We start from the raw sequence: 15696 nt of genomic DNA, 5'->3' as shown, positions 1-15696 counted from the left end.
AGTTAGGTAGTCCTCGATTTATGACCAGTTGGGGTCGCGGCATTAAAAAGATTGAGGACCACTGGTTTAGGGGATGTCAGGGTCAGTGTTCTTCTGTTTATAAGGGCTTCAGATGTGGGTGTGTCAGGTAAGGGTCTTGTGATGGGTCAGGAGTGAGTCATCAGTGAGAGGCTTGTGATGGGTCTTGTGATGGGGCGGTTACCTCAGGTCAGGACCATTGGAAGGTGAACTGCTGGAGGGGAGGAGAGAGGGCTTGTGTGGGTTGGTTGAGAATCGGTGCTGTCTCTGTTTAGCTGTGCGGCTGATTTGGATTCTGAGGGGTTTATCAGCTAGCTGCAGGTCGATGTGTCTGTTGATGGAATGCTTGTGGGTGCCAAAATTGTGTCTTCCCTATGTGGGTTCTTTGGCTCCAATCACAAAACATAAATACAGACAAGAGACAGACCAACAAACAGGCTACAAGTAGTCCTTATCTTACAACATTCGAAGTTATAATCATGGCACTGAAAAAAAAGAGACCTACAACCAATCCTCACCCTTACAATCACTGCAGCATCCCCACAGTCATATTTATGAAATCCGGGTACTTGGCAACTGGTATGTATTTACAACAGCTGCAGCAGCTCAGAGTCATGTGATCATCTTTTGTCACCTTCCCAGTTAGCTTTCAACAAGCACAAAGTCAATGGAGGGAGCTGGATTCGCTTAACGATCACATGGTTCTCTTAATTTGCTTAACAATGGTGTCAAAAAGGATGTAAAATCGGGCACGACACATCTTGTTTAACAACAGGAATTTTGGTCCCACTTGTGCTCATAACTCTAGGACTATCTGTACAGTGCAGATCCCAAACGCTACTCAAAATTTAGCCCCAAGGCACCGCCTTCTCCCCCACTCACTTCCTGCTCCTCCTCTTCCTTTTCTCTGGGTACTGCAGGAGTAGGGAACATAATAATAATAATAAAATTGAAAGGGAAGGTCATCAATTCCAACCCCCTACTCAGGCAGGAAACCCTATACCATTTCAGACAAATGGCTGTCTGGTCTCTTCTTAAAAACTTCCAGTGTTGGAGCCTTCACCACTTCTAGAGGCAGGTTGTTCCACTTGTTAATTGTCCTAACTGTCAGGAAGTTTCTCCTTAGTTCTAAGTTGCTTCTCTCTTTGGTTAGTTTCCATCTATTGCTTCTTGTCCTGCCTTCAGGCGCTTTGGAAGATAGCTTGACTCCCTCTTCTTTATGGCAGCCCCTGAGATATTGGAACACTGCTATCATGTCACCCCCGCATCCTTCTCTTTGTTAAACTAGACATACCCAATTCCAGCAACCGTTCCTTATATGTTTTAGCCTCCAGTCCCCTAATCATCTTTGTGGCTCTTCTCTGTACTCTTTCTAGAATCTCAACATCTTTTTTACATTATGATGACCAAAACTGGATGCAGTATTCCAAGTGTGGCCTTACCAAGGCATTGTAAAGTGGTATTAACACTGCATGTGATCTTGATTCTATCCCTCTGTTAATGCAGCCTAACACTGTGTTGGCTTTTTTGGCAGCTGCAGCACACCACTGGCGCATATGGTCACTTACTCCTCTACCAGATGTGTTTTGTTGCTACAGTAGGGAGAGATTCCCCATTTTCATTCCTATTTGGGAGGGAAACTCTACACTTTCTTCACCCCACAGTTTTCTGATGGAAATTATCAGCTTTGAAAGAATTATCAGAATAATTCTTTCTAAAGCTGTTCTTTGTCTACTGGGTGTCAGAAACATAGGCACAAAGCCTTCCCCACCCTCATGTGCAAAAACCAACCACAGATATGAGAAAGGGTAACTTGGATTAGAAAATAATACAGTGTGAAAACATTGTCAGAAACCTATCTCTAGAGCTGCTGTTTCAGTCCCAACAGGATTTCCTCCTTGTTGCAGTTCTTTTAAAATAGAAATAAAAATAAATAATTAGCACCAAGGAACTCCATCCCTAACTCTCTCTATTATTTTACTTAAGATTCTAAGCTCTCTGGATTCTTTAGCTTCCTCCACTTCAAGATCTAGGATCATAAGCAGAACTCAGTGACCCCAAAGCCAATCTTTCAGAGACTCTCCAAAATTTCAACTTTAATCTTTAGTTAAAGCTCCAGCAACTTTAATCTTTAGTTAAAGCACCAGCATCCACACTGGGGCTTGCAGATGTAGCTTGCAATTTGGGGGAACAGCAGCAGTAGTAATAGTACTAGGTGCTATTTGGGGGCACAATAGTGCCAGCATGTTGCATCAGCAGGAAAGCTATCAGATCTGGCCTGCGAAAATCTGGACAGCAGCAAAGAGTGTTCAGTCTCACTCTTAGCTATGACTAAGAGTGGTCTTTTTGGTCTGAAAGAAAGAAGATGGGATGGATAATACCACCCCTCTGACATGTTGCAGGGAGAGTTTGCCCCACTTATCCACAACCTTCTTCACCTGTGGCTCCACTCCTATCTGTTGGAACACTCTAGGCCAGTTCCTTAATTCCTTTAAAGTATGCTTTTTTTTTTTAAAGACAGAAGGGCTGGCTGGAAGCCTCTGCCTATGTGGCCCGTGGTGGCTATCATTTGTTCCTTCACTGTCTTTAGGCCATAGTCAAGATGCATTCAGACTTTCTGCAAGCTAGACGTAGTCAAAAAAGAGATGACAAGAATGAACATTGACATCTTAGGAATCAGCGAACTAAAATGGACAGGAATGGGTGAATTTAACTCAGATGACCATCAGGTATACTACTGTGGGCAAGAATCCCTCAGAAGAAATGGAGTAGCCTTCATAGTCAATAAAAGAATAGGAAAAGCAATACTGGGATACAATCCCCAAAATGACAGAATGATCTCAATTCGAATCCAAGGCAAACCATTCAATATCACAGTAGTCCAAATCTATGCCCCAACCACTGGTGCTGAAGAGGATGAAATTGACCGGTTCTATGAAGCCCTACAGCACCTTATAGAATTAACACCAAAAAATGATGTCCTTATCATCATGGGGGATTGGAATGCTAAGGTAGGAAGCCAAAAGATAACCGGAATAACAGGCAAGTTTGGCCTTGGAGAACAAAATGAAGCAGGGCACAGGCTAATAGAATTTTGTCAAGAGAATACGATGGTCATAACAAACACTCTTTTCCAACAACCCAAGAGACGGCTCTACACATGGACATCACCAGACGGTCAACATAGAAATCAGATTGACTATGTACTCTGCAGCCAAAGATGGAGAAGCTCTATACAGTCAGTAAAAACAAGACCAGGAGCTGACTGTGGCTCAGATCATGAGCTTCTCGTTGCAAAATTTAGGCTTAAATTGAAAAAAGTAGGGAAAAGCACTAGGCCACTCAGGTATGAACTAAATCATATTCCTGATGAATATACAGTAGAGGTGACAAATAGATTTAAGGAACTAGATCTGATAGACAGAGTGCCTGAAGAACTATGGATGGAAGTTCGCAACATTGTACAAGAGGTGGCAACTAAAACCGTCCCAAAGAAAAAGAAATGCAAGAAACCAAAATGGCTGTCTCAGGAAGCTTTGCAAATAGCTGAGGAAAGAAGGGAAGCGAAAGGCAAAGGAGAAAGAGAAAGATACACCCAATTGAATGCAGAATTCCAGAGAATAGCTAGAAGAGATAAGAATGCCTTCTTAAATGAACAGTGCAAAGAAATAGAAGAAAACAACAGAATAGGGAGGACCAGAGATCTCTTCAAGAAAATTGGAGATATGAAGGGAACGTTTCATGCAAAGATGGGCATGATAAAGGACCAAAATGGCAGAGACCTAACAGAGGCAGAAGAGATTAAGAAGAGATGGCAAAACTACACAGAAGAACTATACAAGAATGAGCTTAACATCCCAGATAACCACAATGAGATGGTCATTGACCTCGAACCAGACATCCTAGAATGTGAAGTGAAATGGGCCTTAGAAAATCTGAGCAACAACAAAGCTAGTGGAGGTGACAGTATTCCAGCTGAGCTATTCAAAATCTTAAAAGACGATGCAGTAAAAGTGCTACACTCAATTTGCCAGCAAATTTGGAAAACTCAACAGTGGCCACAGGATTGGAAAAGGTCAGTTTACATTCCAATTCCAAAGAAAGGCAATGCCAAAGAATGTTCAAACTATCGCACCATTGCACTCATTTCACATGCTAGTAAAGTTATGCTTAAAATCCTACAAGCTAGACTCCAGCAGTATGTGGATCGAGAACTACCAGAAGTACAGGCAGGATTTCGAAGAGGCAGAGGAACTAGAGATCAAATTGCCAACATACGCTGGATCATGGAGAAAGCTAGGGAGTTCCAGAAAAACATCTACTTCTGCTTCATTGACTATGCAAAAGCCTTTGATTGTGTGGATCACAACAAATTGTGGCAAGTTCTTAAAGAGATGGGAGTACCAGACCATCTCATTTGTCTCTTGAGAAACCTATATGCGGGTCAAGAAGCAACAGTGAGAACCGAACACGGAACCACTGATTGGTTCAAAATTGGAAAAGGAGTCCGGCAAGGCTGTATACTGTCGCCCTGCCTATTTAACTTATATGCAGAGCACATCATGAGAAAGGCAGGGCTAGATGAATCAAAAGTTGGAATTAAGATTGCCGAGAGAAATATCAACAACCTAAGATATGCAGATGATACCACTCTAATGGCAGAAAGTGAAGAGGAACTAAAGAGCCTCTTGATGCGGGTGAAGAAGGAGAGTGCAAAAGTTGGCTTGAAACTCAACATTAAGAAAACCAAAATCATGGCATCCGGCCCTCTCAATTCCTGGCAAATAGATGGGGAAGAAATGGAGGTAGTGACAGATTTTATTTTTCTGGGCTCCAAGATCACCTCAGATGGGGACTGCAGCCAAGAAATTAAAAGACGCTTGCTCCTGGGGAGGAAAGCTATGGCAAATCTAGACAGCATTCTAAAAAGCAGAGACATCACCCTGCCAACAAAAGTGCGTATAGTCCAGGCCATGGTTTTCCCAGTTGCAATGTATGGCTGTGAAAGTTGGACCATAAGAAAGGCTGAGCGCAAAAGAATTGAGGCCTTTGAACTATGGTGCTGGAGAAGACTCCTGCGAGTCCCTTGGACTGCAAGGCGTTCAAACCGGTCAGTCCTAGAAGAGATCAACCCCGACTGCTCTTTGGAAGGCCAGATCCTGAAGTTGAAACTCAAGTACTTTGGCCACCTAATGAGAAGGAAGGATTCACTGGAGAAGAGCCTAATGCTGGGAAAGATTGAGGGCAATAGAAGAAGGGGACGACAGAGAATGAGATGGCTGGATGGAGTCACTGAAGCAGTAGGTGTGAATTTAAATGGACTCCAGAAGATGGTAGAGGACAGGAAGACCTGGAGGAATGTTGTCCATGGGGTTGCGATGGGTCGGACACGACTTCGCAATTAACAACAACAATTAACAACAACAAGCAGGGTCAAACTGGATTTGTACTCGGATAGGAGACCACCAGGAAATCTTTCTAAGAAAATATGTGAAGCTGCCAGGAGCTGAGCTCCACTGAAGGGATTCTTTACCTTTCTCCTATCCTGTTAGCCCTCAGTTCAACTCAGGCTTTCTTTCAAGGATTTCCTTTAATTCTGTACTATTACAGGACATGAAGTGATTAGGAATTATACTTACAGTAAGGTAAAACTGCAGTTGTTTTTAATCCTCTGTTTCACCTAATCCTCACATGCCTTCGATCATTCCTCACACCAAGATAATTTCCTTGCAGAGAAAAAAAAATGATAGCTCTGCTCCTACACAGGAAAAATTATTTAAATCTGCTAAGACTCCGAACTGACATCCCAAATCAACCTAAGCGGTGACCTGAATCCAGACCTGAGGCTCAGCTGCATTTTGTCTAACCACGGTTAGTGCAACAAGCCATGGTTGATGTCTAAGCCATATACATAGTTTATTACATTACAACTTCCCATAATATCTTCTTGGTTATTCTGCAAATCTGTAATATACCAAGTGCCCTGATGTGCCATTTTCATTACCTGAAGGCTGCCAGGTAATATAAATCTGGCCTTTGTTTTTAACAATCCGATTCTCCAGTTCATTATTCATTCTGGTTCCTGCCTTTTGGAACAAACTTTGACCCTCAGCAGAGAGGAAGGAGAGAGCTAGTTTGGCCTAGCAGCTAAGGTGCTATGCTAGAGACTGGGAGACAGTGAGTTCTAGTCCCACCTTTGATATAAAACCAACTGAGACACCTTGGGCCAGTCACTTCTCACTGGAAGTTTTTAAGAAGAGATTGGACAACCATTTGTCTGAAATGGGTTTCCTGCCTGAGCAGGGGGTTGAATTAGAAGACCTCCAAGGTCCCTTCCAGCTATCCTATCCTATCCTACCCTATCCTATCCTATTCTATCCCACTCCACTCCTCTTCTCTCCTCTCCCTCTCCCCTCCCCTCCCCTACCCTACTCTATTCTATTCTATTCTATTCTATTCTATTCTATTCTATACCCTACCCTACCCTACCCTACCCTACCCTATTCTATTCTATTCTATTCTATTCTATTCTATTCTATTCTATACCCTACCCTACCCTACCCTACCCTACCCTACCCTACTCTACTCTACTCTACTCTACTCTACTCTCTATTCTATTCTATTCTATAAGTAGACAATCCACTTCCAAAATCTTGTCAAGAAAGCTGCAGGAGTCAGAAAGCTGCATGACTCAAAAGTGCACCCGCACACAAGAAAGAGCGGTGAATAAAGAAATTGCCATGACTGAATGAGCAATTTTTTAATACACTGCCATAGGAAAAAACATGACAGTCTTGCAGGACTGGGATTCAATCGTATATGTAAATATAGTGCAAATAGTCAGCTACACAACTGTAACATTAGAGTAAGCTAGGACTGCAGCTTGTGTTGTACTCCCGTTTTACAGTTATTACAACTGATGGCCCTTCTTCCCGAGATGGGTCACATTTCCTACAGCTGTTGTCTTTTAGCTCTAAAAGCAAGAAGGAGAAGTGGGGGGGGGGAATGACCCACCATCTAACAAGTCTGCCGTGAAAAAGTGGCATGTGTTTGTCTCCTGCTGCTCCCTTAAATCTCTAGTTTCCTGCCACCCTGTAAGAACAGATGACAGTTCTGCTTGGACTAGGGAGAGAAATGCAACATTCAGTATTATTTGTGATTGCCCTCCCACTCCATTCCCCCCCCCACCCCCACCTAAGCCACACACGCCGAAAGCAAAATCCAATCGCGTTGAACAAATCCAATTTGCAGTAGCAGCTAATAGAGTTTGTTGCTGGTTTAAGCGATGGCAGCGTCAGAAAGGCTCTGAAAAGCATCTAAGCCTCAGGCTAAGTAGAGAAAGAACGAAGCTGGATACTGAACCATCCACACATATGGGGCTGGCCAAGCTTTGCTTGATTTTTTTTTTTTCTTCCCCTTCAGCCTTTGATTGGACTCCAGAAAAAATGAGGACGCAAAATTTACCAGACGAACGATACAATTACATCTCTGTGCAGTCTCCTGTTTCGGCTAAGACTAGGCAAAGACAAAGAGGAAAATTCAAGTGCGGCTGGGATCAAACTCCTGAGGGCAGCCCTCACTTCTGTTTCTCTCATAAGTTTTCCTCTTCCTTCCTAAAGGCGACATAGCATTTGTGGGTCATAAATGCAGCCCAGCCTCTTTTGAAGAGGCCTTCCCTGTTGGCCCTCTCTTCTTCCCTGTGATGCGACCTCTGCACTTCTGAGAGGTCAAAGATGATGGGTTCAGGGCCAGAGGTTGAGCAAGTTTCTATACGTCTAGGACAGGGAGATCCTGATTTGCTGCTGAGTACATCAGCCTATAATGGCAAAAGAACTGCTTTTTAGGTACATGTATCTATAGGTACATCTTTGCCATCTAGAAGGGAAAGGTAATAAAAAGGAGCCATGGTGGCGCAGTGGTTAGAATGCAGTACTAACTCTGCTCACATTGCCAGGAGTTTGATTCCTTTGATCCTGACGGGCTCAAGGTTGACTCAGCCTTCCATCCTTCCGAGGTCAGTAAAATGAGGACCCAGATTATTGGGGGCCATATGCCAACTCTGTAAACCGCTCCGAGAGGGCTGTAAAGCACTATGAAGTGGTATATAAATCTAAGTGCCGCTGCTTTTAGTAATGAAATGTTTCGAAATTATATTAAGACAATCTTGGAGAAAAAAACCACAGCCAAAATCTAAAACCCGAGCTACAAGTATTTGCTATTATTTCAAAGAACTATTTCTTCTCCCTCTGCTTTAGCAAACAGCTACCTTGTACCAAATGTAAATTCATGGTTAACTGAATCATGTTACTGAATTAACCCAATTGCTTAGATGTACACAATATACTCAATCATTAAGTCACCACACTGAGCCACAGGGAAAGCAATTACACTTAGGTGCCCTTAATAACGCCCAGCAAATGCCTCGTTCCTGAAGGACAATTCTACACAATGTAGGCTTCCTCTCCTCTTCAGTTCATAGTCAAGGTCAGTTATCAGATACCCCATTAAACTGGTGCCTTGTACCTTTCCCCACACAGGTGTGATAAAATTCATTTCAGTACAATTAGTCCTCATTTACTGACTGCCTCATGTAGCAACCATTCAAAGTTATGATGCTGTGAAAAAAATAACCATGTGACCAGTCCTCACATTTACAATCATCGCAGCATCCTGCAGTCATATGATTGCTATTTGCTTACTTCATAACTGGCATGTATTTTCGCTTGAGTCAAGCAGAGCTAATACTGTACAATATGGAAGGAGGAAGTAAAATTATAAGTCGTGCTCACATAATTGTTTGCTTAATGACCCTATGTCTTCACTTAATAACCAAAGGGGAAATAAAAGTATACAGTGTGTTCAGACCGCCTTCATTTTTGTCAATTTTGTTATGCTGCGGCCTGATTCTACAGTTGTTGAATTCAACCTAAATTTTTAAAATATTGTTTTCACTTTGTCATTACGGAGTACTGAGTGTAGATTGAGAAAAGAAAATGAATTTCAACAACCGTAGAACCAGGTTGCAGCATAAGAAAATTGACAAAACTGGAAGGGGTCTCAATCCTTTCTGAATGCACTGTAAGTCCAATCATGGTCACATGACTTTCCGCCTAGTGATGATGTTGCTTAGCAACTGAGTTACCGGTCCCAACTCGCCATGGGACAATTCATTGCGGGACAATTCAACATGGAATAACTCAGGAGAAGGACAAGTAGAATTGCAGCTTATTCCAGTCTTGAAGACTTCTAACTTGAGAAGGTTCAAACCTAAAACACGACAAGACCTGTAGCAATTCCATTGTCCCTCTGCTGAGTTATCCCATGCGGAATTGTCCCACAGCGAGTTGTCCTGTGGTGAATTGGCCACAGTGAGTTGTCCTGGGCGCGTTGATTGGGGCGAGTCAGCCACAGCAAATTGTCCTAGACCTGCTGAGAGGTGCCCAACTCACATTGACTATTTTTAGTCACTGCAAGCCCATCCTTCCCCTTGTGTTGCTGCCAACTCTCCTCCATCACCATTCAGGTTCAGGCAGCAGTAATGCTTAGGCAGCCAGCAAAGCAGGATGAGGTTTTCCCAAAAACAAATAAAAGTATGAGAAGCAGAGCAAGAGAAAGGGGATGAAAGGGGAGGGGGAACCTGGGAGAGGCAGGCTGGTGAGAGCAAGTGAAGCAGAAACAGACACTCACTCAGACACACACACATACACACACCTCATTCCAAGGAACAGGTTCTGATGGATAGCTAAACCCGTGGTTCTGGCCTTCTGTCAAAACTTGTCTCCTTCCAGCCCAAGGCCATTAGGGAGAGCAACTAAGTGAGACTGGAAACAGGGATAAGAGAGAAAATGCTTGCAGCCACTAATCACTATCTCTTCTCTTTTTAAAATCTTGTTCTGCATTAAATTGCCAGGGAAAGTACCACTTGTTCCTTTGTTAATGAAGCAGAGTAAAAGTCAATTGTACGAAGAGAGCAAATTTACCCAGTCATCTTTTGTGCTACTTACACAATTGGAATGGTGCTAACCTTTAGGCAGAAAGATTTTGGCAAGTTTGGAGAAATCTGCAAAAGAATGTTGAAATAATCTTATTTGAAGAAGATCCCTGAAATCTGCTCAGTAGGAGTGAAACATATACAATGGCTGCTGGGATAATATTAAAAAAATGTACAAGGGGAGGTGGAATGAGGTGCAGAGTTTAGAGTTTATGCCTGGCTGGATTGCCAGAGCCCTGAACAACACAACTCTGCCTTGCAACTTTTTGTTGCAGTTCATTTTGGTTTGGTTGCTTTGGTTTCCATTAAGAAAAGGATATACTGTACTTAGATAATAGAGGTCTTCAGTCACTTCATTGCTAAACCTATCTATTGCTCCAGACCTCTGAGTCAAGAGGAAAGACAAAAGGAGACCTAAATTTCTCTTTACTGTTATCAAATCATTAATCAATATTAATGCAAGGTTGTCCAGATTGCATCCTAGTAGCCTTATGAAATGCAGTTCATCATCACCACGTGGACAGTGATCTACATCTTCTAAATCTGAAACTCTGCTACCCTATTCATGTTTCATGCAGTCAGTTTTTCCCAAGAATCAGGATATTTGAGGGTGAAGGTTCGTTCTCTGAGCTTGTGGGTTGGTTTCTGAATGTTTTGTTAACAGGCTAGGTAACATTTTCAGCAGCGTTTAGGGGATATCTGTGTCACTGACGTTCGGAAACCAACCCACAAGCTTGGCGAACGAAACTTCACCCTCATCCTACATCTGAGCTACAGATATTCGCCACTATTGCCAACCAGGATATTTGCTAGACTTTCTAACCCAGGGGTAGGCAATCTTGGCTCTTTTATGACTCATGGACTTTAACTCCCAGAATTCCTGGCTCAGGAATTCTGGGAGTTGAAGTCCACAAATCATAAAAGAGCCGTGGTTGCCTATCTTTGTCCTAACCCATTCTATATTGCCAATTAAGATAAGCATAGTTAAGAGCTACCTTTCCTGGATCAATAGCTGCAACAACAACAAAATGCCACCATGGTGAGCAACTTTAAAAGCAAGCTTTGCAATCCCTATTAGCTGTTAGGATAGAGCAGAGAATTTGCAGTACTTTAGTTGGGTCTACTATTAGTTCAGTGGCTGTTGCTACATTTTATGTAATACATCCATCGCCATGATATCCTGACCTTTAATCCTGGCTTGCTAATATTTTTTAGAAAGTACCTAGGTTGCATAACCCATGTAGTTCTTTACAATGCATTGTGTTCACTTAACTATGCGACTTCCCCCTCCCAAAAAAAGTTTAACTTTTACTGAGTTGGCAAAAATGGATCTTTTCCATCAAGATATAAGCAATATTAAACATATTTTTGTTTACTTTATTCTTTTAGTGCAGGGGTGGGCAACCTTGGCTCTTTTGTGACTCATGGACTTCAACTCCTAGAATTCCTGAATCAGCATAGCTGACTCAGGAATTCTGGGAGTTGAAGGCCATGAGTCACAAAAGAGCCAAGGTTGCTTACCCCTGGTAAGCCATGATGGAGCAGAATGGGAATCTTATGTTCTGCAGCTCTGGGATATTTTTCAGAGAGGTAGTGATAATGTCATCTGTTAATGTGCCAAGCTCCATGACAGCCTTGTTCTGACAGGTGAAAGAGGTGATAATAAGGCTTTCAAGTTGTACTTCTGTGTCTGATAGGTTAACACAGAAGAAGTCAAAGAATGAGAAAAATAATAAATCTGAAAGTGAATATTCTTTCTCTTTAAAAGGGGTTTTTACACCATGCTATTTGTTTAAATGTTAACACTCCTTTGCAAGATTGTTTGCATTTCTAATTAAAAACTAAAGGTTGCATTTCAGCTGGCTGAAGCTCTTTTGTTAAAGCTCAGTGGGATTTACAGGTTAAACCTAGGAAATCAAAAGTAAGCGCAGTGTGGAGTTCAAAGAGATGGAATCAGCGGTTGTTTGTTTTGGGTAGCTGTGTTGAATAAGGGATCGATATTACTTCTTTGCTTTTGTGCTTCAGAGTGTACATGCCTTTTCAATTTCCTGGGGGCTTGAATATGGATGGAGCCTGTCATGATGAGCTCTTGCGGTGCCAAATTGACCATTACACAGATAATGAATTTCTGAAGGGGAGGGGGGAACTCTGCCCTAATGTCATCGAGGATTGGGGCAGGGACAGTATGATGGAAGTCAGGTTGATGTCACATATATATCAGCTGCACTCTCCCATTTCTTTAAGCAATTTTGAAACCGAATAGCTGAGAAAGCAAGATCTTCATATGTACCTTCAGCCTAATGGCTAGAAGCTCAGTCTTTACTAGCTGAATACAGGTAGTCCTCAACTTACAACCACAATTGAGCCCAAGCAAATTTCAGTTGCTAATGAGACACTTGTGAAGTGAATTTCATCCCGTTTTATGACCTTTCTTGCCACAGTTGTTACGTGAATCACTGCAGTTATGTTAGTGACACGGTTATGTGAATCTGGCTTCCCCATTTTGACTTTGCTTGTCAGAAGGTCACAAAAGGGAGTCACATGGCCCCAGGACACTGCAATCATCATAACTGTGAATCAGTTGCTAAGCATCCAAATTTTAATCACATGACCATGGAGATGCTGCAGTGGTTGTTAAGTGTGAAAAACGGTCATATGTCACTTTGAATGGTCACTAAATGAACATTTGTAAGTCGAGGACTACCTGTATCCCAAGATGCTATGGCCCTTGGAAAGGAAAGCTTATTGTAGTTTAATCCGAGTTGGAATACAGGGAAATAAATGTTTCAGTATTAGTACCACTTTATGAAGCCCTAGTAAGGCCACACCTGGAATACTGCAGCCAATTTTGGTCACCATATCACAAAAAGATGTTGAGAGTTTGGAAAAAAATTCAGAAAAGAGCCAACTAAGATGATCAAAGGCCTGGAGACCAAAACATACGAAGAATGGCTGTGGGACTTGGGTTTGGCTAGTCTAAAGAAAAGAAGAAATAGGGGAGACATGATAGCAGTATTCCAGTAACTGAGGGGCTGCCACAAGGCAGAGGGGCCCAGATTGTTCACCAGAGCACCAGAGGGAAGGACAAGAAACAATGGTTGGAAACTGATCAAAGAGAGAAGCAACCTGGAATTAAGAAGAAACTTCCTGACAGTGAGGACAATCAACCAGTGGAACTTTTTGCCTGTGTGAGATGGTATAGATTCTCCTGCTTGAGCAGGGGGCTGGACTAGAAGACCTCCAAGGTCACTTCCGGCTCTATTCTATTCTAATTTACACTCAACCAGTGACAGCTGTCATATCACAGGGGCCTGAAGAAGATTCTGATCTTGTGAATTTGAAGTGACTTGCATCTGCATTATAAATGGGCCGCCCACTTTTCTGCAAGAGAGGGCAGACAGCCACACTGTGTTCAAGGTATGTGTACATTCACAGATGAAGCCAACCTCAGAATCCAGATGCAAATATTCAAGACATACTGTAGCATACATCAGGTGATAATGATTAAAGCAGATTATATGTCCACTGACTTTTATTTGTATATAAGGAGGAATACATTTCATCTCTGGAAGCAAAAGCTCCACTCTAAGGTAACAGGTGAGGAATGATCCAGTAATATTATAAAATGAGCCGTGGTGGCAGAATGATTAAAATGCGGTATTGCAGGCTAACTCTGCATTCCACTGCCAGCAGTTCAATCCTGACTGCCTCAACGTTGACTCAGTCTTCCATCCTTCCAAGGTCAGTAAAATGAGGACCCAGATTGTTGGTGAAAATATGCTGACTCTGTAAACCGCTTAGAGACGGCTATAAAGCACTATGAAGCGGTATAAGTGCTATTGCTACTGCTATTAATTGGCCTCCTTATTTCCCGGTGGGGGGGGGAACAGTGAAAGGATTTTAAAGTAACAAAAGAAATGATTTTCAGGACACGGAACTGCAAACTAGCTAACCATTTTCTTATGCTGCGTATCATGCAAAAACCTCTCTGATTTGTTGGCTTGATAGTTCATGCAAATCCACCCACAATTGGATTGACTAACTCATGGTTCACTTAATTATGGACAAATGCCTGAAAATATTCCATGTGATGACCTTATAGAATGAGAAAATAAGAACTCTTTGGAAGGCAACGATCATAATCATTGCATTAGCATTACAGGGATATTCTGCTAGAAGGTAGAGCCTCATAGGGGCCATTGACTTATGACAATCTTCCCCAACGTGGTGCCCTCCAGAAGTGTTGGATTATAACTGCCAGCATGGTCATTCAGGCAAGACAAATCTTCTGATGCAAGCAGCATCATGTGATTACAAGCGGTGCACAAAACATAAGCTTAGTATCAAAATACACAATCAAAGCCAGCTGTGGTAGAAGAAACAGAATATCTGGAAGTGGAAACCAGAGCAATTTAACTAAGGCACCAGTTGTCATCAGCGATAATAATTAATCTTCAGGATAAGCTGCCTGGGTATGCAAGGAGGAGGAGGAGGAGGAGGGTATGGAGTTTCCTGTAATGTGCAGTTTTCCAGTGATTTAGGAACTTCCTCCATAAAGCTAGAAGTGAATGAAGTTGTCTGATTTATTAGTAAGAGGAAAACAGTATGCTCCCCAAACAAGGGGAAAATAGATAATATTAAAGAGATTATTTACCCTTGTTGTTGTTGTTGTTAATTGCGAAGTCGTGTCCAACCCATTGCGACCCCATGGACAACGTTCCTCCAGGTCTTCCTGTCCTCTACCATCTTCTGGAGTCCATTTACGTTCACGCCTACTGCTTCAGTGACTCCATCCAGCCATTTCATTCTCTGTCGTCCCCTTCTTCTATTGCCCTCAATCTTTCCCAGCATTAGGCCCTTCTCCAGTGAGTCCTTCCTTCTCATTAGGTGGCCAAAGTATTTGAGTTTCAATTATTTACCCTACAAAACTATTAATCTGGAAGTTAAAGAGATGGGACAGCATAGTATCCCAGCTGTGAGGTTCAAAAGCACCCATCTTATGTGTTATTCCGAATATTATATATAGAATATACAAATGTTTGTGTCCTGGGGTGGGGGTAGGGAGGAAGGCTGAGAAACGTTCCTCTGGAAGCTGTGCCTTGAAGCACATTGTATCTGCAATGGTCCCCTTGGGGTAGTAACAGTAGCATCACCCCCCCCCCAACCCTTTCATTCTATTGCTGGATCAAGGACAAAATAAGACTTTCTCATGGAATTCTGCTGCAGCCACTGCCTTCTTCCCAAGTTTATTACATCAGCCTCAACCTCAGCTTGCTCCTTCACGTACAATTAAAATTCATATGGCCAAATACCACAATGAAAATATATATTAGCTGGATTCTTCCATGCATGTATCTTCTTCTGTGGCGAGTATTCAGAATAAAGTCCTTTAAAAATGACATGCATTAGTGTTTGAGGAACTTCTACAGTTCTCCTTTTTTGAGTATTATTTAGTAGTATTCTCTCTGCAAGATGTCTACACCAATGGAGCTTTACAGTACCACAGCCTTGCCAGGCAGATGCTATCCAGCTCCTCGTTGAGTAGCAAATCTTGAGAAATGCAATAAACACTTTAGGGGAAGAAACCATGATTTATGATGGCTGATCGATTAGGTAGCAACTTGGCAAGAGTGTCCACACAGCCACTTACAAGCTGATGCTGAGCACTGTCTGAATGAGCAAAGGCC

This window comes from Crotalus tigris, unplaced genomic scaffold, assembly GCF_016545835.1.
Source record: "Crotalus tigris isolate CLP2741 ecotype Arizona unplaced genomic scaffold, ASM1654583v1 scf7180000018146.467361, whole genome shotgun sequence".
Lineage (NCBI taxonomy): Eukaryota > Metazoa > Chordata > Lepidosauria > Squamata > Viperidae > Crotalus > Crotalus tigris.
Note: the sequence above shows the minus strand (reverse complement) of the source record.